The sequence below is a fragment of the Fringilla coelebs genome (assembly GCF_963513975.1).
Source record: "Fringilla coelebs genome assembly, chromosome: 9".
In the NCBI taxonomy this organism is placed as follows: Eukaryota; Metazoa; Chordata; class Aves; order Passeriformes; family Fringillidae; genus Fringilla; species Fringilla coelebs.
The window spans coordinates 16,421,696-16,441,333 of record NC_140067.1 but is presented as its reverse complement, the minus strand read 5'-3'; the positions used below and the strand labels follow the sequence as shown (position 1 = coordinate 16,441,333).

At 40.7% G+C, this 19,638-nt stretch overlaps 1 protein-coding gene across 9 annotated transcripts in view; it reads left to right on the top strand.

Annotated features, from left to right (window-relative positions):
* Window positions 1–490: 490 nt before the first annotated feature.
* ZNF644 (zinc finger protein 644) overlaps window positions 491–19,638 on the top strand; it is a 48,444-nt gene continuing 29,296 nt past the window's right edge. For 6 of the 9 annotated variants that reach the window (XM_084210932.1, XM_084210938.1, XM_084210937.1 and 3 more), the window contains exon 1: window positions 491–589. The gene's annotated coding sequence lies outside the window, so the exon portion shown is untranslated. Of the gene's footprint in view, window positions 590–664; window positions 882–1,167; window positions 1,242–13,901; window positions 13,980–19,638 lie in introns of those variants that run through there. The other 3 variants (XM_084210933.1, XM_084210931.1, XM_084210934.1) reach the window with 3 other exon arrangements.

Below are 19,638 nucleotides of genomic sequence, written 5' to 3'. Positions count from 1 at the left end.
CGCTGCGCTCAGGTTCCCCGCGCCCCCGGCACCGGCCGCAGCATCCTGAGCCTGCCTCTGCCTCCCCGCTGCCTCGGGACCGCCCCGGCGCACATCCTGCCGCACTGACCCGCTTCCCCCGGCCTCTGGGAAGGGCAGCCCGCAGGGGGGCGATGGCCGCGCTGGCAGCCGGCGATGTGCGCCCCGTGCCTTTGGGGAGCCGCCCGGTGGGAGCGGTGGGGAGCATTCCCTCCGAGCCCGGTGGGAGCAGGGGGGAGCATTCCCTCCGAGCCCGGTGGGAGCGGGGGGGAGCATTCCCTCCGAGCCCGGTGGGAGCGGGGGGGAGCATTCCCTCCGCGCGGGCGGGGCCGCTCCCGGGACCGGACAAGGCGCGTGCCCGCCGCGGCGGGGAGGGGGCGCGCTCCCTGCGGGGGCAGGGAGGGGATGCCGTGCGCGTGCGCCCTTCACCCACGGCGGGGCGCGTGCGCGCGTGTGTGCGTGTGCGTGCAGACGCGCGCGGAGCGGCGGGGCGGTCGAGAGGTTTGCGCGATGACGTCACGACGGCGCGCGCAGGACGTAACCCCGGCGTGACGCACAGCCCGGCGAGCCCGTGAGTTTCCCGTTACGATTTAGTTTTTTGTATCGCGCCCCCGCCGCCTCCGCCCGGCCGCGGAGTGAAGGGGGAGAGCGGGAGGCGCAGCGCCCCGCGGGCCGGGGGGCGCGGGCCGGGGCCGAGCGGAGCCCACCCAATCCGGGCCGGGCCGGGTCGGGCCGGCCGCCCGCCCGCCCTAGCGGCGGGTGGAGGAGCGGGCGGCTCTGCCCCATCCTGCCGCATCGGGAACATGGCGGCCGCCTCCGACCTGGTGCGGCACCGCGGCTCGGCCGCAGCCGCCCGCGCCGCGGTAAGTGGCCGGGCCGGGGCGGCGGCGGCGGCGTGGCGGAGGCCGAGCGGCCGCGGCAGGCGCTGCCCTCCCCGGCCCTTCCTTCTCCAGCCCGCCCTGTCGTCTCTCCGTCCCGACAAGCGCCCCTCGCCACCTCCCCGAGCCGACGAGCGGCGTTCCCGGTGCCCCGGCCGGGCGGGACACAAAGGGCTGTGTCGAGGAGGGTTTTGTTCGGTCACATGAAGCGGCGCAGCCAGTGAGCGCGGAGCGGGGAGGGGGAGCGGGGCCGCCGCCATTGCCAGGCGCGGAGGAGCTGGGCGACCCGGGGCCGCCGCTCGGGGCCTGGGGCTGGGCCGGCGGCAGCGCGGCAGCGGGAGCCAGGTAATGCCCCGCGGGCGGGGGCGGCCGGGTGGGACAGTGCCGTCGCTCGAGAGTGGCCGGGTTTACCCTGGGCACCCGCAAGCGTCCGTGCCCTGCCGCCGCCCGTCCCGGCGGGTCCCGCAAGGCCGCTTGTGCTCTGGTGCGGGTCCCGCCCGCGCTGCCCCCCTTTGCTGGCGGCCAGCCCGGGAAAGGTTGTGCTGCCGTCCTGGGACAGAGGGAGCGTGCGCTTCTCACCCTCCCCTTCGCTCCCTTCCTTCTTGGCGTGAAGCGGACAGGCTCTGAAACGCCTGGTGTCGGTACAAAGGGCTGGCGAGTCCCCGGCCCGCCGCGGCGCTGGCCGGTGTGCCCTCCGGGAGCGGTGATAGAGCTCCAGGCGCAGAGGTGGTTTACAACAGCGAGGGAAAAGTTACCAGTTCAGGTACCAAAGTCGTGTGTTCGGGCTCCCAACAGCTTCAGGATCTAGTGGTTTCTCTGACAAAGTTTGTGTTACCAGATTGCAGTGATGAGCATCGTCTTGACAAATGGAACGGGTGTGAAATGAAGAAAGTTTTTTTTCTTCTTACGGCTTGTGTGTAACTTTCAGACTGTTGGCAGTACCTATGTCGTGGTAGTGTGGTCTTTAAACTGACAAGTTAATTGGTCGTGGAAAACAAGTATGATCTATCAAAATAGGTTTTCATCAGTTCTGTACAGCTCTAGCCCTTTAACCAAAGCTCATTTGCAGCGGTATTCTGATTCCTGCCTCCCTTTCCAGCGCATAATTTAATTATGAAGATTGTGTCATGGAACTTTGCTTTCAAATACATATGAAGAATGAATGTGCACCAGATTTTAGAGTGAGAAGTCATTTCCTGTTGTACAGAGTAATGAATTAACACATTAATTAATTGACAGGGTTTTTAATACAAGTTGCAACATAATTTTTGATTGAAATCATAAAACAAACTTTAAAGAGAAGATTCTTCACAGTGGAGGGCTTCAGAGTTTTGGTAACATAATTCTTCTGTGTAGAATTCTTTACTACCTGAGTTGTGCAAGGTTGGTGATTTGAGAACAGAATAAATGGACTGATTAGACAATGCAGGTAAATCTGGGGAAGTTTTTAATGGGTTACTTAGGTGCAGAGAAAATGCAGCAGTTTTCTTATTGGAGAGGAGTTTAAGCAGGGTGCATCAAAGAGCAGTGCAGTGTGACAATCCTGTTACACTGACTTAGAGTCAGAGCTGATGTTGCAAACCTGCTTAATGTAACTGCAGAGGAATATGGTGCAGAGTTATACAAGAAATACAGTGAGAATTGAAATTAGTAATCTTCAGAATACCCTCTTGGAATAGTTTCTTCTGATATCTAGTATTCATTCCTACAGATTTCATTTTTACTAAAAAGACCTCCCCAAGGAAGAAGAATTTTGTAGAGGAAAGCACCCATAATGTCACCAAAGAGACTTGCCTCGTCCTTTTATACATTGTTTTCTTTTGTTCAGTCTGCATGATTTTTTTTTTATTTAAAAAAAAGCCCTGGGTAAATATCACTTTAAAAAAAAAAAAAAAAAAACCAACCAAACAATCAAGGGTGTACTGCTCTGACTTCTTTCTTTTTGAAGCTTCATGAAGTCCGGTGTCTGATTTATGCTTAGTAGCACTAGGAGGAATATGCCTAGGAAAGTATGAAAGTTCTTTAATGCAAAAAGGTAGTTGAACTCTCAACAGGTGACCTGGCTAGTAGTAGAAAAAGGCACTGACCACTTGGAGCATCTTTGTGAGGTTATTTAATACAGAAAGGGTTGACTGAAAAAGGAGCATCAGCAACTGAATAAACAAGATATTAAACAAGAATGGCAATGCCTTTGACTTTACCTGAATTTCATATGGACACTGAAGTCAAGGGTTGTTAGTGGAGTTTCTTGAGCAATAGTTTGTGCTTAAGCTTGCAAGTATTAGCACAGCCTGCCAGTGTCTATACTTTTTAAATTCAAGCCTTTTCAAGTAATTTATGGAGTAAATGGAACTGAATAATGAATAAAATTCTCAACAGTAATAAAACACACACAAGTTCACACACAGTTATTAGTTTCAAACTCTTTCAGGTTTTTAAAGCTCTGAGAACTTAAAACTGGAGAAAATACAGAATAGTAATGTCACTTGCTCAGCAGCTTCACCTGAAGTTGGTTTGAATTAAAGGTTTTTGAAAAGCTGCTGATTCACTGTCCTCATATTTTTACATTTTCAAGCAACTTTTTATCTTTAGCAAAGTTCAAGTGATGTGGCTATCAGAGGGCTGCCTTAAGATACTTGTTTTATTCCCTTTATTCTTTTAGTGCCAAATGCATTGCTCCAATGTTAGTTACTACAAGCCACATTCAATTAGTTTCCTTTGTGCTCTGGATTGCAGAGCATTTTGTATTACGTATTCAGAGATTGGGAAAATCACAATAAAATTAAACAATGCTGCACTCATTTAAATTGATTTTGAGACTGAGTAAATTTGGCATAACCTCCAAAACCAGATTTGTTCAGATGAAAATAATGTCCCCCCTACTTCAGAGTGTAAAGGAATCCCTGGTGGAATGAACCAAAAACCAGTTTGTCATCTTTGAAAATATATTTGTTGGTCTTCTTGAGCACTCTGCCTATAAGCCAAATCTATAATCTGATTTTTGTTAATTAACGTTTTTCCATGCTGCATTTTTTTACCAATGTAGATGTAAGTTTCATATTGGTACTGCATAAAGAGCTTAAGTACCTCTGGAAATTGTGATTATTGGTCACTCTGGCTGATAAACATAAAGATACTGTTTCAGAAAGAGTTAAAGGATTTCCTAAGTTTGTAGTATCATGAAAAAATATCCCTTTTAATGCCTAATTAACAAAAAATCCCAAAAAACCCAGACGGAAAGCTCACATAAACGTTAATGCCTGTATACATTGTGTCCCTTAGATCAATTAATAGGAACCTTTTATGCAAACAGTGATAGTAGCCCACATTGTTCGCAGAATTGTAGAAAAGCTCTTTGATGGCAAGGATGCGAAATGGCCATGGAAAACTAGATGCAAATACTGTGCATCTCTATAGTGCACTAATCCTATGGGATGTAATTTGATGCTCAAATCACAGTTCACCATCAAGAAAGATCATTACATGAGTTTGCATAAACTTTAATATGTGTTGTTTTCAAGATTTGAAAAAGCATGATAGGCTCTGTAACTTACCTAGTCTGCAATTCAGTGTTGTGTAGTGAATATTTCATCTTGGTACAAAGTCTACCCAGAATCTATAGGATTTACCCATAGTGGTAGAGGAGAAGGAGAGTGAACTTTTTAAAAATTTCATAGTCAAATATATTGTAAAATAATTTCATATAAAATAATTTCTTTTAAATCCAGTTGTGCTGCCTTCGTGTCACTGTTCAACTGTACACAGCAGCTGTTAGGTTGACAAAATGTTGCAGCTGTGCCCTTACATTGCCAGTGAGGTTAAATGAGGGAAGACAATGGCTTAACAGTGTGTGTGTGTGTGTTCTGGTTGCACTAAATGTTAACTGACATAACAGGTCTGAGCAAATTTGGGATTACAGGGAACTCTCACTCCAGGAGAAGTAATTGTAATGCTCTTGGTATGGGAACTGATGGTTCATACTAAATCCAGGTACTGGAAATGGAATTCTCTAGTTGATGTTTATTGATTGATATTGAGTGCTTTGTCTTACAAATAATTAACTAGTTAAAGGATGATGGGCTGTTAGTAATTCAGTATTTCTTGAAACTTAATCCAGTTTATGTGAAGCTCATGCTCAAATCAGAATAAAGGTCAGATGGCTGGGTTTAGGAATACTTCAGGCCCATTGCTACTGTGTTGTAACTTTTCAGTATGCTGAATGCTACAAGTTAGATACTTATCATACTTAATTGGATTTCTTTTCTTTATAAAGGGACACTATTTTGGGAATATTTGAATGACTGTGTTTTTTGTTTGCCTTAAATGGCTACTTGATAATATTCATTTTTACAAAGCAATAGAACAGGAGAGAGGGTGCATTTTGGGAAACAGGATGGGAGGAATTAAAGGTGCCTTACTGATTGGTCCAGTTGTAGTTGAAGTCATTAATTGAGATCATTGTACCTTCCCTGTTTTCTGGACCATCTGTTAGCACCCATTTGTAAAAATACTTTTCACAGCAAAGGATCTCATGTAATTTACCTTTATTTACAGGCTTTTACCTGATGCATCCGTTTTTAGTTTGAGTGAAAGACAAGGAATTCCTTAGCAAATGTAATCATTGAAATTAGTAATGAGTCCCTTCTGCCTGCTTTTTCACAGAATCATACTTTGGTACGTTGATGGCATTGAATTGTGCTTTATCCCATCTACTTTCCCAGTGTGGCTCTTTGCTAGGGACAGGGCTGAGTTTTCCAGGAAAGGCATACAACAGGAGGTCAGGCGACTGCTTTTGGGAAACTGATCCTTATGTCTGCTGGTGAAGTGTGGCAGCTCTGAAGCTGCTCCTTGCTGCTGCTGGTAGGAAGTGGCTGGTGTCTGTTACTTGCCTGGCTGCAGTCAGTGGGTGATGGGTGGTGGTTATGGTTTAGGGTTTTCATTGGTTTGGTTGGGGTGTTCTGGCTGATAGAGGTTTTTTTCTATTTTAGCTTCAGTTTTTATTTTCTGGAGGTGTTGTCCTCTGTATATTTCTGCTGTTTGCTTCTGCTTCTACTCAGCTCTCCTAGAAGCACTACGTGATACAATTTTTGGTGCTTACTTTTGGAAAGCCCTCAATGTTTATAATGTTTGTTGCCAGTACCTTTCTTCATCTTCAAATGTGGGCATATACAACAGTTTTGTGACTGTTCAGTTTCAGGAACTGTCTCTGATATTAACTTGGTTTTCTGAATTTATCCTTTTCAGTCAGAGGAGTGTGGAAATTAACTTAGTTTTCTGAATTTATCCTTTTCAGTCAGAGGACTGTGGCAATCTATAGAATTTGTATCCTAAAATTAGGCTCCCAACAACCAAAACAGTGGTTGTAGGTTGTTGTATTTATTATTGTCTTTATTCCTATGTAGGTCATTGTATTTATGCATATAAGAATATTGTGTATTCTTATGAATGTTCTTAGGAGCCTTCCCCAGACACCAGATTCTGTGTTCTCCCTGTGATAATTGGTAGGGAGGGCAGAGGAGGGGTGTTTTTTTGCAACAGCTGTGTTTTTGTTGTTGCTACCCAGTCAGTTTGGTATTAGAAACAATATTTTCAACAGAGGACAGGCTCTGCCTGCAAAGTTCCAATGTAAATAACTTTTTTCTTCACACAGAAGTGCTGGGTTTTTTGTTTTAATACCATAGCTGTGAGTGTGTCTGTGAGAAAGTCTTGATTGTGTGTGCTATCACAGGGAGTGGGAAGTGGCAGTTCTGCAGCTGGCTTCTTGCAGTTCTCTCCCACACTGAAGTGAGTACTCTGCCCTCTTTTGCTTCCTTTTTCATAGCATGCTACTTGAGATACTAAAATCACCTGATCTTTTATGTTCTTGGGCAAAACTTTGAGACTCTGTGGCATGTAATGAAAATAACTGCACTGTGTATGAATTCTAGTGAATATCAGCATTCTGAAATTACTTTTTAAACAGTTTCTCATATTGTAGAAAGTTGAGAACAAAATGGCAGTTAGAACTCCCTAATCAGGTAGTTATTAATAAAAAAAATCTATTATGTTGTGACAATTTTTTTTGCTGGGGTAAAAGGGGGAAGATAAGTTGGGGAGACATGTGATGGTGAATTAACCTAGATAAGCCACAGTGAAAAAATTGGAAGGGTTTGGAGCAATTACAGAATGGGAGGGAGTAGAACTGAATGTCTGGATTGCAGGTTGAGCTGAAATGATGCAGAAACAGAGGTGGAAAGGTTGCTTGTATGTTACACAAACCAAAGATAGTAGGTACTGTCCATGGTCTTTCTAGATCTTTGCTTTGAGGAAACTATTGAACATTTGTTTTATTTAACTTGTTTTCATAAAAAAGTGGTTTAGGATAGTGATTGGCTTTTTCTGTGTCCTTGTAAAGCCTTGACTGTGTTGGACAGTGGTGACTCAGGTGATGAAAAGTAGTTGACTTGTTGGTGAGCTGCTTTAGCATGGATTCTTAGAGACCTTTCCATTTTGGAGTCAGTACATCACTAGTGGTCTGTGCCATGTTCCCCTAAATGCCAGGCCCTTGTTCCCAGATTTTGGAGGTGGTGAGGCTTGCTGAGGATGTTCAGTGTGATTCTCACTGCTGTACATGTGGCTGAAAGAGCTGGTGGATGAGATTGTTTCTTTTCTGGCATGTGTGAGATTTGGAGAGGAAGAAGAACAGCTTGTCCTGAAAAAAATTGTTCTCCAAGTATCTTTCTCTACTACAGTGGTAAGACTGCTATTGCTTTTCTATGTTTTACCAGCAGTAATGAGCACGGAAAGGTATAATGTATTTTTGCACAAAGGAGAGTGCAAAAATAGAAATGATGCTTGGGGAAAGCCATCCAGGTTCCTATATAACTGAAACGTCACAGTATTTCTAAAAATACCGTACAGGTACTGTGATAACTCGTTTTTAGAAATGTCTTTTAGATACTAAAAACAGCTTTGGAATTTGCCTTCCATTTTTTTAGTCCAGTGAAGTGTTACCAGAGGTGAGCAGAGATGATGACTTGTCTAATAAGGAGTTATGTCAAGAACAAATGAGCAGTTGTGTTTCTTTGTCTGTATGTCTTTACAGATATTTATCAGTATTTGTATATGGACAAACAATTTAAAGTTGGAACATCATACAAAGTTCTAAAGGAAGGCAATATTTAGGATAATGTACTGACATTCAGTAAAACTGAAGGCATCCAGGTTCTTTAGTTTTTTCAGAAGTTCAGCTATGTTCATTAGGAAATTAGAGGGCTGAGTTGATAGTTTTGCATAAGAAGTACTGCAGTATCACAGCAGGACCTTCCTTCCTTCATGTCATTTGGGGCATTAATGATGAGCTAGTTTGGAGGTTTTGATTGTTTTGGGGTTTTTTTCTTGTCATTTAGAGAAAAGTTGGTTTGTTTGACTTCTGCAAGGTGATTGCTTTGATCTTTACGATACTGGGTGCTGTTTCAAGTAAAGTGCTATTTAATATATTTCTAGTAACTTTGCTTTAGGTCCATCTAGTAAGCTGCTCCTGAAGTGTGCTGATGCATACTATTTTCAAAGGATGTAAATATAAAGAAGGGAAGATTAACTAGAGATCACCTGTGTTGTGGTTTCCATGACCTTCTTTGATCAAAGTGTTCTTCCAACTTAGTGATTCTAATACTAGGAGTTAGGGTGCTTTTGTCCAAAGAAATATCTCTGTGGTTTCACTTTTGTTATGACAGACAGTTTTACCTTAACTTTCCTTTAGTTTTTTAAAGTAATTTTCCAGAATGCCATTTTCAGCAGGAAAGAGTGCTCTGGTTTTTACCTGCTTGAGGCTGTTCTTTTTCTTCATGTTTTCTGTCACTGTAGATTCATTAGCATTTCTTCCTGTCCTTAAAGGAGATTTTACCATTCAGAAATAAAAACCAAACCTGTATGATGTTAAATCAGCAGCTATTTGAAAGAATGCAAAACTGTTAAAGTTACCAGTACTTTTCCACAGCACAGTCCTATTAGTGTAAAAACCCACCTCACTTCTCAGCCCTCCACCTCCCCCCAAAAAAAACCCTGACCAGAAAACAACAAAAAAACCTCCACCCCTAAACCCTCTTGGCTTTTCAAGACCAAAGTACAAATTTGAGTGCTTTGTGGCTGCCTATACCTCATAAAAAAAATCAAGGATACAAATGTCACTGTTTTCCTCTAAATGTCGTAAATTCCAAAGAGTTTTCTGGTTCAAGGAAGAGCTTTGGTTAGGATATTCTGAAGGCTTAATGTTGGAGAAGTTGACCTGTTCTGTGTTGTAAGTTCGTTTTCTGTTTTACTTGTTCTCAGAATTTCTTTAGTTATTTGAATCTGAGGATAAAGACAGGTTATTTCTTAAATTTTTGACAAACTCCTTATGTATTTCTGTACTTTTGTCAGACTTCTGCAGTGTCATTCATGGCTCTTGTTTTCTCTGAAGCTGTTAAAAGTTAAGTAGGTATTAAGTATGTTCTGAACTTTTTTATCAGAATTGCTTTAATTTTGTGTGCTTCTACATGTTGTCTTTGAACTTGAGGAAAAGTTACTCTTGCTCCTTTTATCCATTTAAACCAGATTTCATATTCATACGTATTCTCTCAGCGTTTATGTATTGGTTATATTTCCTTCAGTGTTTCAGTGGAAAACAAAGAGGAGGTCTTGAAATCTGACTTGTATGCTTACAAAATTCCCAATGATGATGAAATATAGTAGCTCTGGGGCCAGTCAGTAGGCAAATAGTCAGCTGTATTTAGGGGCCCAAAAGAAGGCACAGAACCTCTGTTGATGTAGAACACTAAGCTTTTGGGACATATTAGTCATTGTGAATTTATGAAGCCTTTGAACAAGGTATTCAGAGGTTTTTTAACCGTGAATTTTCAAGACAATGGCAAAGTTTCCTTTATCTTTGGTGCTGACTTTGGTTTGTTTTAAGAAGCTTTGCTATTACTGTGAATAACATAAGCTGTTTACTTGCTAGAAGAAAATATTTCTGTCTTGGGGTTATGTTCTTTTTAGGGCGGGAAACATACAGGTTTCTTTGCTTCAATTAAAAAAGCTTGTCTGTATTCTGAAACAGTAATGATGTGAATGACTTGTGCCATTTATACTCTTGGATTTTATGCAGTCTTAGCCCACGCAGATCCAGTTCTTCTGTGCTATCCCAGTAATCCACTGCAGAGCATATGAAATAGGCTTAGAGTATCTGTCTTGTCTCTCCTGTTTCTTGAGCTGCTTTTGAAAGTTTGGTCTTCAAGCAATCTTGCATGAAGACTCCAGAGATGTTTATTAAACAGTTTAGAAAGTAGACCTTAAGGTACTGTGTAACTTGAGTAGAGTCCTTGGGGTAGATCTTGAAAACACGTGCTTCATAGCAAACTTCTTTTCATGGAATAATTTTGTAGCAAAGGCAGTAACTTTAGTAAACTCTGTGACATTTCACTGTAGGAAACACTCCTGTATGATGAGTATATTCGTAATAAAGCTTATGGACCCTGTCCAATTGAACACAGGGATCATGAATAGGAGCTTACTAACGAAATGTGGATGCTGTGTCAGACCTGAACTGTGGTTCTGGTGGTAGTGATGTGTGACTGGCTCGACTGAGTATTCATGTGGTCACAAACTAAATTTCAAAGAGGGATGTGGAAGCATTTGCCAGGTCTGGTAGAATAACCTCAGTTGTAAAATGACTGTTGTTCCCATTCCGAAAACACTAATCTGGCATAAAGGTGTAAAATAAAACACAACTGGCTTAATTATGTTGCATTGCTGCAGCTTATCTAAGGTAGGAAATAGTTTTTACCTATTTATGTAGGCCATGGACAATGCTGGAAACTTACAGTGTCACCAAACCAAAAATGAACACTGAGCAGCTCAACGAGGAATGGATTTTTTACGTTTTCAATGGCAATTAAGGTGATAGTGTTGACAGTATACTATAACTTTCCTTCTTCACCAAAACCTTCCTTTGTTACCAAAAAGCAGGCTCCAGGGAAATGAAGGGAAGTCCTTATGCTACTGGCTAACTATATGTGGCTCCCTAAAGTGCTCTTTCAAAGATTGTAAAGATTATAGCTTATATATCAACCCAATTAGGAAGCATTTTGTAGCTTCATTTCAAATCTGGTAAGTGGTGGCTGAATCCTATTGTATGAAATATGTATATATTTTATTTGGAAAAAGATTTTGCTAGAAGAATGGCAGCACTGGAATTTATGTTTTTAGGTGATTGGTTTGGAGTTTGTATTTTTTGGGGATTGTTTTATGTGGTTATTTTCTTCATCTTGAAACATTCATTGTAGTCACAGCTTAGTCCTCTGATAAGGAAGAAGGCTGTTTGAGAGTTACTAGTGCTGTTTACAGGGAGTGATACTCCAGAGTGTCTGCTCTGTCCTCTGCTGGATGGTACTGTCATAGGGATATCAGAATAAAATCTCTGCTGCACCAATTCAGAGTTCACCATAAGCCTTCCTTCATTTTAAGTGCAAGCCCTTAATGAGATATTTCTTAGCACTTAATGAGCAAAGCTTTGTGAATACTTTTGAAAAGTAGGCATGAAATCTCTAGGAAATTTGTGTTAGATTTTACATTTTCATAGGCCCAGAAAATACACTTCCTCTGAGGCTAGGAACGGGAGATTCCCTTTCCTGCTATGGTCAGGAAATGTCAGAAATGCTGTCTAGACAGACAACAGCAGGCATTAGAGCTCGTGATCCCAGCATAGCTACCCTTTCAACTGGAACAAACTTGTGAGGAACTGAATTTGGGCTTAGGATCTTGTTTTGTAGGGAGTACTTATGTGCTAGTACCAGTTCACTATTTCCTGCCATAGCTGTTACAAATGTTTATGTAACTTTCTGTCCTCTACTGCTTTTTTCCAAACTGTCATGATAGCCAGAAGGGGAGATTTTTTGCTAGTTTTTTTTTAAAGGAAAGAAGAAAATAGTCATTTATCACTAATTTTGAGCTGTAGGATTTTAGGCTCAACCTTTTTTTGAAATCTGCATTGCAGTCTTAATTCAAGAAAGTGTTTCAAGTTTTGTCATTTTTAAGACTTTAGAAACACAGAGAAGACTTGGAAATGAGTGTGTGCACTTGTCTGCCTTAAAACGTAGAAAATTCAGAGATACTTAGAATAGGTCTAGTAAGAAATTGTTTTTGGCCCCAGCACTGGCTTTGGTGTTGTAATCTGTGATCTGCAGAGGTTGGTGGCTGCAGTCGGTGCGGTGACCGAGGCGCTGCCTGCGGCTTGGTGATCCTGCGCTGGGCTCTGTGTTCTCAGCGCCTGCAGGTGACAATAATGAACTACAGCGCTGCCCTCCCCTTTAAGTATCCTTTAGTAGCAAACTGTTCAGTCTCCTAAATATGGGGGTTGGGTCGTTTGGGGTTTTTTAAAAAGGGAACTGCCATGCTCTTTCATTTCCTTTAGTGTAAACTGAAATTGAGTCGAGTGCAGCGCTAGAGAATGCTGATAGGTGAGTACATTGGACTGGAGCTGGTCTGGAGGGAGGCAGCTGAAGAGTGTAGCCAGAGAGGACCGCAGAGCAGTTTGCTGCCTTTGGGTTTTTACTGAGGTTGCAGGAAGGACTGTTGGCTTTGAGACAGTGTTAAAGCTGGAAAGAAAATGGCTACCAGAAATGATTGTTGCTACTGTAAGAACATGGCGTGATTATTAATGTGCTGCTTTAACTACTGTTAGAAATGTTGTGTGAGATACTGCCTTGAAGTAAAAATGTCATTAAAGGGAGCAGATATTTTAATGCATTTAGATGTAATGGATATCATCAGGCATTCTTGTCTTAGAATGCCAGTCTGCTTAGTGGAGAAACTAATTTCTAGTAAATATCTTTTAAAACCTCATTACTGCCTTTTCTACACTAAAAAAATTGCTTAATGGTTTTAAATTTTAGTAATAAACATAATGTCCTTATAAAACAACTTGCAGGAAAAAAAAACAGTAACGAGATACTATTTCACAAAATATGTTGTGTATGGTAACATAATTCTGGCTTTCTAAAATTAAGCCCTGAGGTTTTTTTTCTGCATGCAGCAAAGCTTTTTTTTAAGATTTTTTTTTATGTTTTGAGTTTGAAATAAATATGCCCAACCTAAATTCTGTTTGAAGATTTATAAATAAAGTTCAAGATATATAAATAAGGGTCAGATTATAGAGAGGAATCTGCTTGGGAAACTGTATTGTTTTGATAAGGACATCTGTGTATGCATTGTGTTGTAAACTTCTTGCAGGTTTTTGATTAATAGGTTGCAGTTACATTGAGGAATTTCAGAGTTGTTTTATGCAGTACATCAGGAAAGGGATATGTCAAATTCAGTGAATGTGTGAATAATAGTTTTTGTCTCTGTCAGGATTCCACAGGTGGCAGATTGAGGACAGGTATGGTCTGACAGTAAACTGTGTCTACTGTTTTTCAAAGTCCCATATGTGTGATGTGTTTTATACCTAGAGAAGATCCCATTTTTCTGTACTTTTTTCATCTTTGGGGTTTTGGTTCGCTCTCGGACTTCTTTGACTGAAAAGGCACTGGATTGATTCAGTAAGAGGTGTGGCAGATAAACTGTTTACAGTAATGTGTGCCAAATATGCATCAGATAAAACTTGGAAGTTGTAGAAGAATTAGTAGTATGTGAAGACCGATGTTTGAACTGTAGAATGGTGTTGCTTAGTGGTACACTAAAGGGGATGCAGTAATTTGATGGACACAATCTTAGCTTAAACTTTTTTTACTTTTATGCTTAACTTTAATAAAAACTTCATGGTTTTATTAGAATTCTGTAGTTCTGGAGAAAGGAGAGGACAAGACTAGAAATGTCATCACTGTACAGTTTAGTTTTTTAAGAACAAACCTTGAAATATAAGCAGTTGCCTCAGATGTTTTAAAAGCATGCTTTTTTTGTTTAGGACACAAAATGCATGGGTTTTACTTTAGGCTGTTGTTTCTTTAGAAAGCACTTCAGTGATCAAGCTTTCCTGGTTTGCAATTTCAGTTATTTTTCATCTGAGAAATGGGAGGTGCAAACTTGGACTAAAAATTTTTAAGGAACCATAATCCAGTTTCTTACGAGGTAGGGAAGATTTTGTGTAAATATCTTCTGGAATGCTTTTTTTGCAGTGCTTATAGTCATATAGGGTATGTCACTGTATTTTGAGGTGCTCTGTGTAAAGCTTACGTGATGATGTATGGTGAAGGAATATATTTATATATAAGTGGGCACAGAGTGATTGTATAACTGAAAGGGTAGAGGCAGTATTGTATAACTGGAAGGGCAGAGGCAGTTCCTGTACAGGTGAGGTATTGATGAGATTTTGCTGCCAGCATAATGAACAGAGGAATGTTCAGAGACAAGGATGATGCCAAGGATGTGTACAGTGCCATTAGTAGTTTGGAATGGAGTGGAGAGATTATGTCATTCTGGGCTTTAAGCTTTCCCCGTTTAAGAAAAGCTCTTATATTTAAGGTATATAAGTGCAGTAAATGAAGAGCTAGTTCATGTGGTCAAAATGAATAGGCTGAAGGGTAACTGAAAATGTGTGGATATTATGCAAGTGGTAGATTAATCTGTAGCTTGAATGGGCAGAGAAATTATAAAGATGGTGAATTATTTCCCTGTGGCTTATTGTTTATGGTAAATCTCATTGTGAAGAATGCCATTCAATTTAGTAGGATATTGATGGACTGTAAACTTTTTGATATCGATGATACTTAGAATGTTGCACCCATCTTAGCTGAGGGGAGAAACTGCATTCATAAGTAACCTTCAGAAACAACAGGGTAGTATTTTCTCATAAGGTCTTGAAATTCTAAATGTTTTCAGGACTCACATCTTCAAACTGATGCTTCAGCTTAGTGCTTTTCTGATGCTTTCATTTGTGTGTTCATTGCTACATATTTGCTTACTAGGTAATGTATGCTCAAAGTAAATAGCTCTCAAATTGTTTGTTCCCCCTTGCTTCTCTGTAGACATCTTTGCATCTTTATTGTGTGTCTGTTGTGTACATCTTTGACTGTTTGCATCTGATCTCTTTACTGATAGAGGGGAAAAATAACCTTTTCAACCAATATGTTTTGGTAGTCCAAACTCCTTCCTACCAGAATACTTTTTGCTGTGATGACTTTTCAATTTTTTTAAATTTATGGTATGCACATTTTTGAAATAATAATTAAATCATTTGTTAGACCTAATTGATGATGTCAACAGAGGTTCCTTTTTTTCCATTCAAGCTACTCTATGAGACTACTTTTTTCCCCTACTGTGATATTCCTATTAATGTTGCATTGAACTACTTGTAATCTTGTTTGGACTGAAACAGCTTCCCAGTCTGAGGTATGATCAGTAGTGTTCATTTCCTGTGCTGTCACACGTTTCCTTGAAGTGCTTCACTGTCCCATATGGAGTGTTGTCAAAAAGCAAAACTTTCTTCGAGAAGAAAAATGAGAGATTTCAACATTTCCACGTGAAAGCCCTACCACAGCTTTGGGAACTGTGCGTGTGGCTTTTACTCTGATGAACAGACAAAGGAAGAACTGTAACTTCTTTGAACTGTTTTTCAGATAACTCTCAAAATCTAGCAGGAGATTCAAAATGCAGGAGGCAGTCTTCTCTCTTGCAGTTTCTTGCTTGCTTTTGTTCACTCACTGCAGATTCTTTGAAGTCAGGAGCATCTCCAGTAAAGACTTAAATTTTGTCTCCTCATGTTATAAAGTGTTACGCTTTCGTTTAATTTGGCTTTTGGGTAATTCAGACTGTGGCATAGTGCCTGTTCTTAAGTATTACTCTTCATTAACTGTTTTAAGAAGAGTGGTTATTATTTTTTCTTTACAAATTTGATTTTGGTAAATGGGACTGTGGCATATATAATTCAGTTGGTTAAACTACAGTTGGAATAGCATAGATTGAGAGGTTCTGCAAATTCTTGAAAGCGATTAATTTTGTGGTTTTAGAAAACCTCATGTTTAAATTCAAATGATTATTTAATCTACACTGGCTGTTAGTTCTAGATATTTGTGGGTACAGAATGTAGATTAAGTTGTTTTTATACTTTTTAAATAGAAATCAAAGACAATCAAATCTTCTGCAAATAGAAAGCAGGAAACTACATTTTGTACAGACAAGGTCATTGCTGACTACTTGTTTGGAAAATGGCAGCATAGGCTTGTATTTAAAGAGCTTTTCATCTGTATCAACTATGTAGGACTCTCATCAGCTGAGGTTTTGCCTTTTCAGTCGTCTTCTGAAATTACTTTATCCCTGATACTGCATGCACAATTTTGGTAGGATCTTCTGGCTTTCTTGTAATAGCCTTTTCTTAGTAATCTCTGCTTTCTGCTGGCTGTTTTTTCCTGCATTGATATTTAGTATTATATTTTTGTAAGAGTATAGATTTTTTTCCTGAGCTGCAACAGATATTAGAATGAAATTTATTCCACACCCTGCATTTGAATTTAATGCTGGGATGGTCATACCCTAATAAATGTAGCTGCCGCTCTGGACTAACTAATCTAATTTTCTAAGCCATGAAGTCAAGTCTACAGTTGCAAGCCTTTTTGCTACGTTTTGTCAAGCTGGTGAAATTGACTGTTTAGCCACAGTTTATATCAACAAAAGTAGTTTGAATAGTATAGTTATTCTAGTCTTTGTTTCTTCCTCTTTTTTTTCTTCCCACACAGGCATAATCAGCTATAGGGGCAAAATTGATTTTGTATTAAACAGCAACACACGGCAAAACAAAACCCGTTGAATAAACCACCTAAGACGCTTCCATATGACTTACATTCCTAGCTGCAGTCATTCCAAGAGAAGGTGGTGGTTCAAGTGATGGTGCCTTTTCCCAGATGGATGTGGAAATGTCAGTTACAATGCAGATCTGTTATGAAAGGGCTTGCATAGTAAACACATGGGTCAAAACTCTTGTTATTACAACAGACTTTATTTAGTCATTGTATACCTTTGCATTCTAGTGTTTGTTAAACTTTTTCCTCAGAGAGGGAGAGGATGTGCTGTTAGGAGATACTTCGTTATAGCAAGAGTTTTCAGTCCATCTTTTTTTGGTTAGTATCACTGGGGGTGCATTTGTGTTCTCTCTCTACCATCTCGGTTTTCTTCCACTTCCTGTTCACAGCCCATATCAGAACAGGAAGCTGCTTATCAGAAGCCTGACCATTTCACAGCGGTCTTTTTTTCTTGCTGTGGTCCCCCTTCTCATTCTGAATATCAAGGCCTTCAGGTGAATGCTCTGTAACTACATTTCTTACTCAGTTCTGTCACCCTTTTCATGCCCTCTTTTATTACCTGGTATGGGAGAGTGACTTTCATTCCCACTTCCTTTCCTGATAATGAGAATTAAGACAGGCAAATTGAAGCAGAAGCATTTATGAAGTTGAAATCTTTGCCTTTCCTTAAGGAAATTTTTGGAGAACTACCTTTCTCAAATCTGCTGGTAAAGAATGTCAGGCGCTCAGTTATTTCAAATGTCATCACCCTTGAAATTAATAGTAGGTGTTAGAGTTTGTAGTGGAGTGAGAGGAATCTTATTTGACAGCAGAAAGACCTTTGAGAGGAGATGTGAGTGCTGGCTAAGTACTGTAGGTGGGTGGCTTTAAACAGTCTGATGCTGTCAATAGTTTGGGCTAAGGTCTGTTGTGCTGTGGAGTGTGTTGCCTTCATGAAGATGTTCGCATGACACTGCAAGTACCATCTCGCATTGGGTGGAGCTTTGTACATCAGAGGCTTTGAAATCCCAAAAAGGGGAGTTAATTCTCTAGGGCCCTTTGAAGTTTTTGATGCAGGGCTACAGTGACCAGCCCTTTGGTCCTTCAGCCCTTTGGTCCTTCAGTAGTTTACTTGCTGGTGATCTCTTTGTGAAACTTGTTACCTCTTCTTCAGCTGGACAATATGCAAATTATGATGGCCCATCTTCTCTTTTTCCTTCTCTTGCCCTCTGTGCCTGATGTAGAATAACCTCAGATTTGTCCCCAGCGTGGTTTGTGAGCTCCCTGTGATCTAAAGAATAGTAAAATGCAAGAGTACTTGCATTTGAGTTTTCTGCAAAGTGCACCTTCAGTGAGCATAAGAGTATCCTCTAGATAGATTTTTCACATAAAATACCCTGTACTAAATCAAGTGATTGATCCAAAATAAAGTATTCATATTGAAGGGCTGTTACAGAGAGTAGTGACGCTGTGCAGCTGTATCACCTCAGTGATCTGCAGTTGTCTGGGCTCACTTCTTTGACTGAAAGATTCTGTCTGCACTCGAGTCACAAGCCATGAAATCTGTGTTAAGAACAGTTATTACTAATGTTTCATTCATTGCAAAGTTTAGAAGATGTAGGTGTTGAGGCCATTTTGCATGGGGGAAGAGTCAATGTAGTTCTTAATTAGAGAAGTGTTAGACTTGGGGTTGTCACTCCCCAGCCAAAGTGCACAGGCTTACTGAGATGTCTGGTTTAGTGCTCATCATAATGTTTGATCATGTAAAGCCATGACCATTGACTTTTTTCCTGGTTTTTTTGAAAGGTATTTTGGCTCTTTGTATATGGAGGCTGTTGTTTTTGTGGGACTATAACTATAGCTTTACATTTATGCACTAGAACTCCACTGCTGTTTGAAAGTAACACTTCTGCTTCTCTCGGTGAATGAATATTACTTTAAAATCTGACCAAAGAATTGTATTGTTTCTGTAATAAATCTTACTTGAGAAATGAGTATGTTTACTGAGTAACATTCATGCATAAAGCTGCAGTTTAATGTGATACTTGGGACACAGTCCTGGGACCAGGAACTCAGATACTTATCTTCTGTTGTTTTAGATTATCCAGTCAGGCTTTTTTGAAAGGTCTGTCTTCCCTTACTCTCTGTCTTTGTAATTTAGGCAAGGGGCTTTGAGAGAGTTGCAGATTGATTGGGGAGCTCTGAATCAAAAAGCTGTGTGTGAATAAAATGAGATAAGGACAGTGTGTGATGATAGTTACTTCATCCAGGGTCAGTTCTGATGATGCCGTAAACATTTAGTCTAGATAAGAACAACCTACCCTTTCTGAAGAGCTCTGTGCTACTAGCTGTGTCTTCATTAGTAGACCCAGTTCTGTAGAGATACCGTACCCAAATCCATTCTTGCTTTTGTGTGGCTTCAGTGCTTTTGGAGTCTCTTCAAAATTTCCAAATAGGAAGTGAAAAATGACCTTGTATAGTTAGTTCTAAAGATACATGAGCAAAACAAGTTCATCTGACATTGATCAGCTTTCATGCAGACAAATAAATTACAATTTTTAAGTGGGCCAGCTAACCTTAGAATCATAAATGCAACTTTGCCTTAGAAAAGGTGAGAAATTAGAAGGGCCCAGGCTTCAAGTCCTCCAACACTTAATCTCAGATATGTTGATCATTTTTGCTAAAAAGATTTTTCCAAAGCATTCATTTGTAACAATTTCCTTTCTGTGCATCATTCCTTGTTCAGGGACCTTGAGATAGCTGACTTTGAAGGCACTAGCAGCAAATGCAGAGCTTTTCTTCCCATGCAATTTCCTTTTTCTCTGTTCTGCCCACTAAATTTAATAGCAAGTGTATATTTGTTACAACTTCCTGGTAGAATTTTAAAATTACAGTGCCAGTAGCTATGTTATTTGGAAATTACACGTGTTTAAGAGAAAACCACTGGAATGTTGATACTTTTACCCAGAGATAAAAAAACATAGAATAGTTTTATGGCTGGGTATTTCTTACCT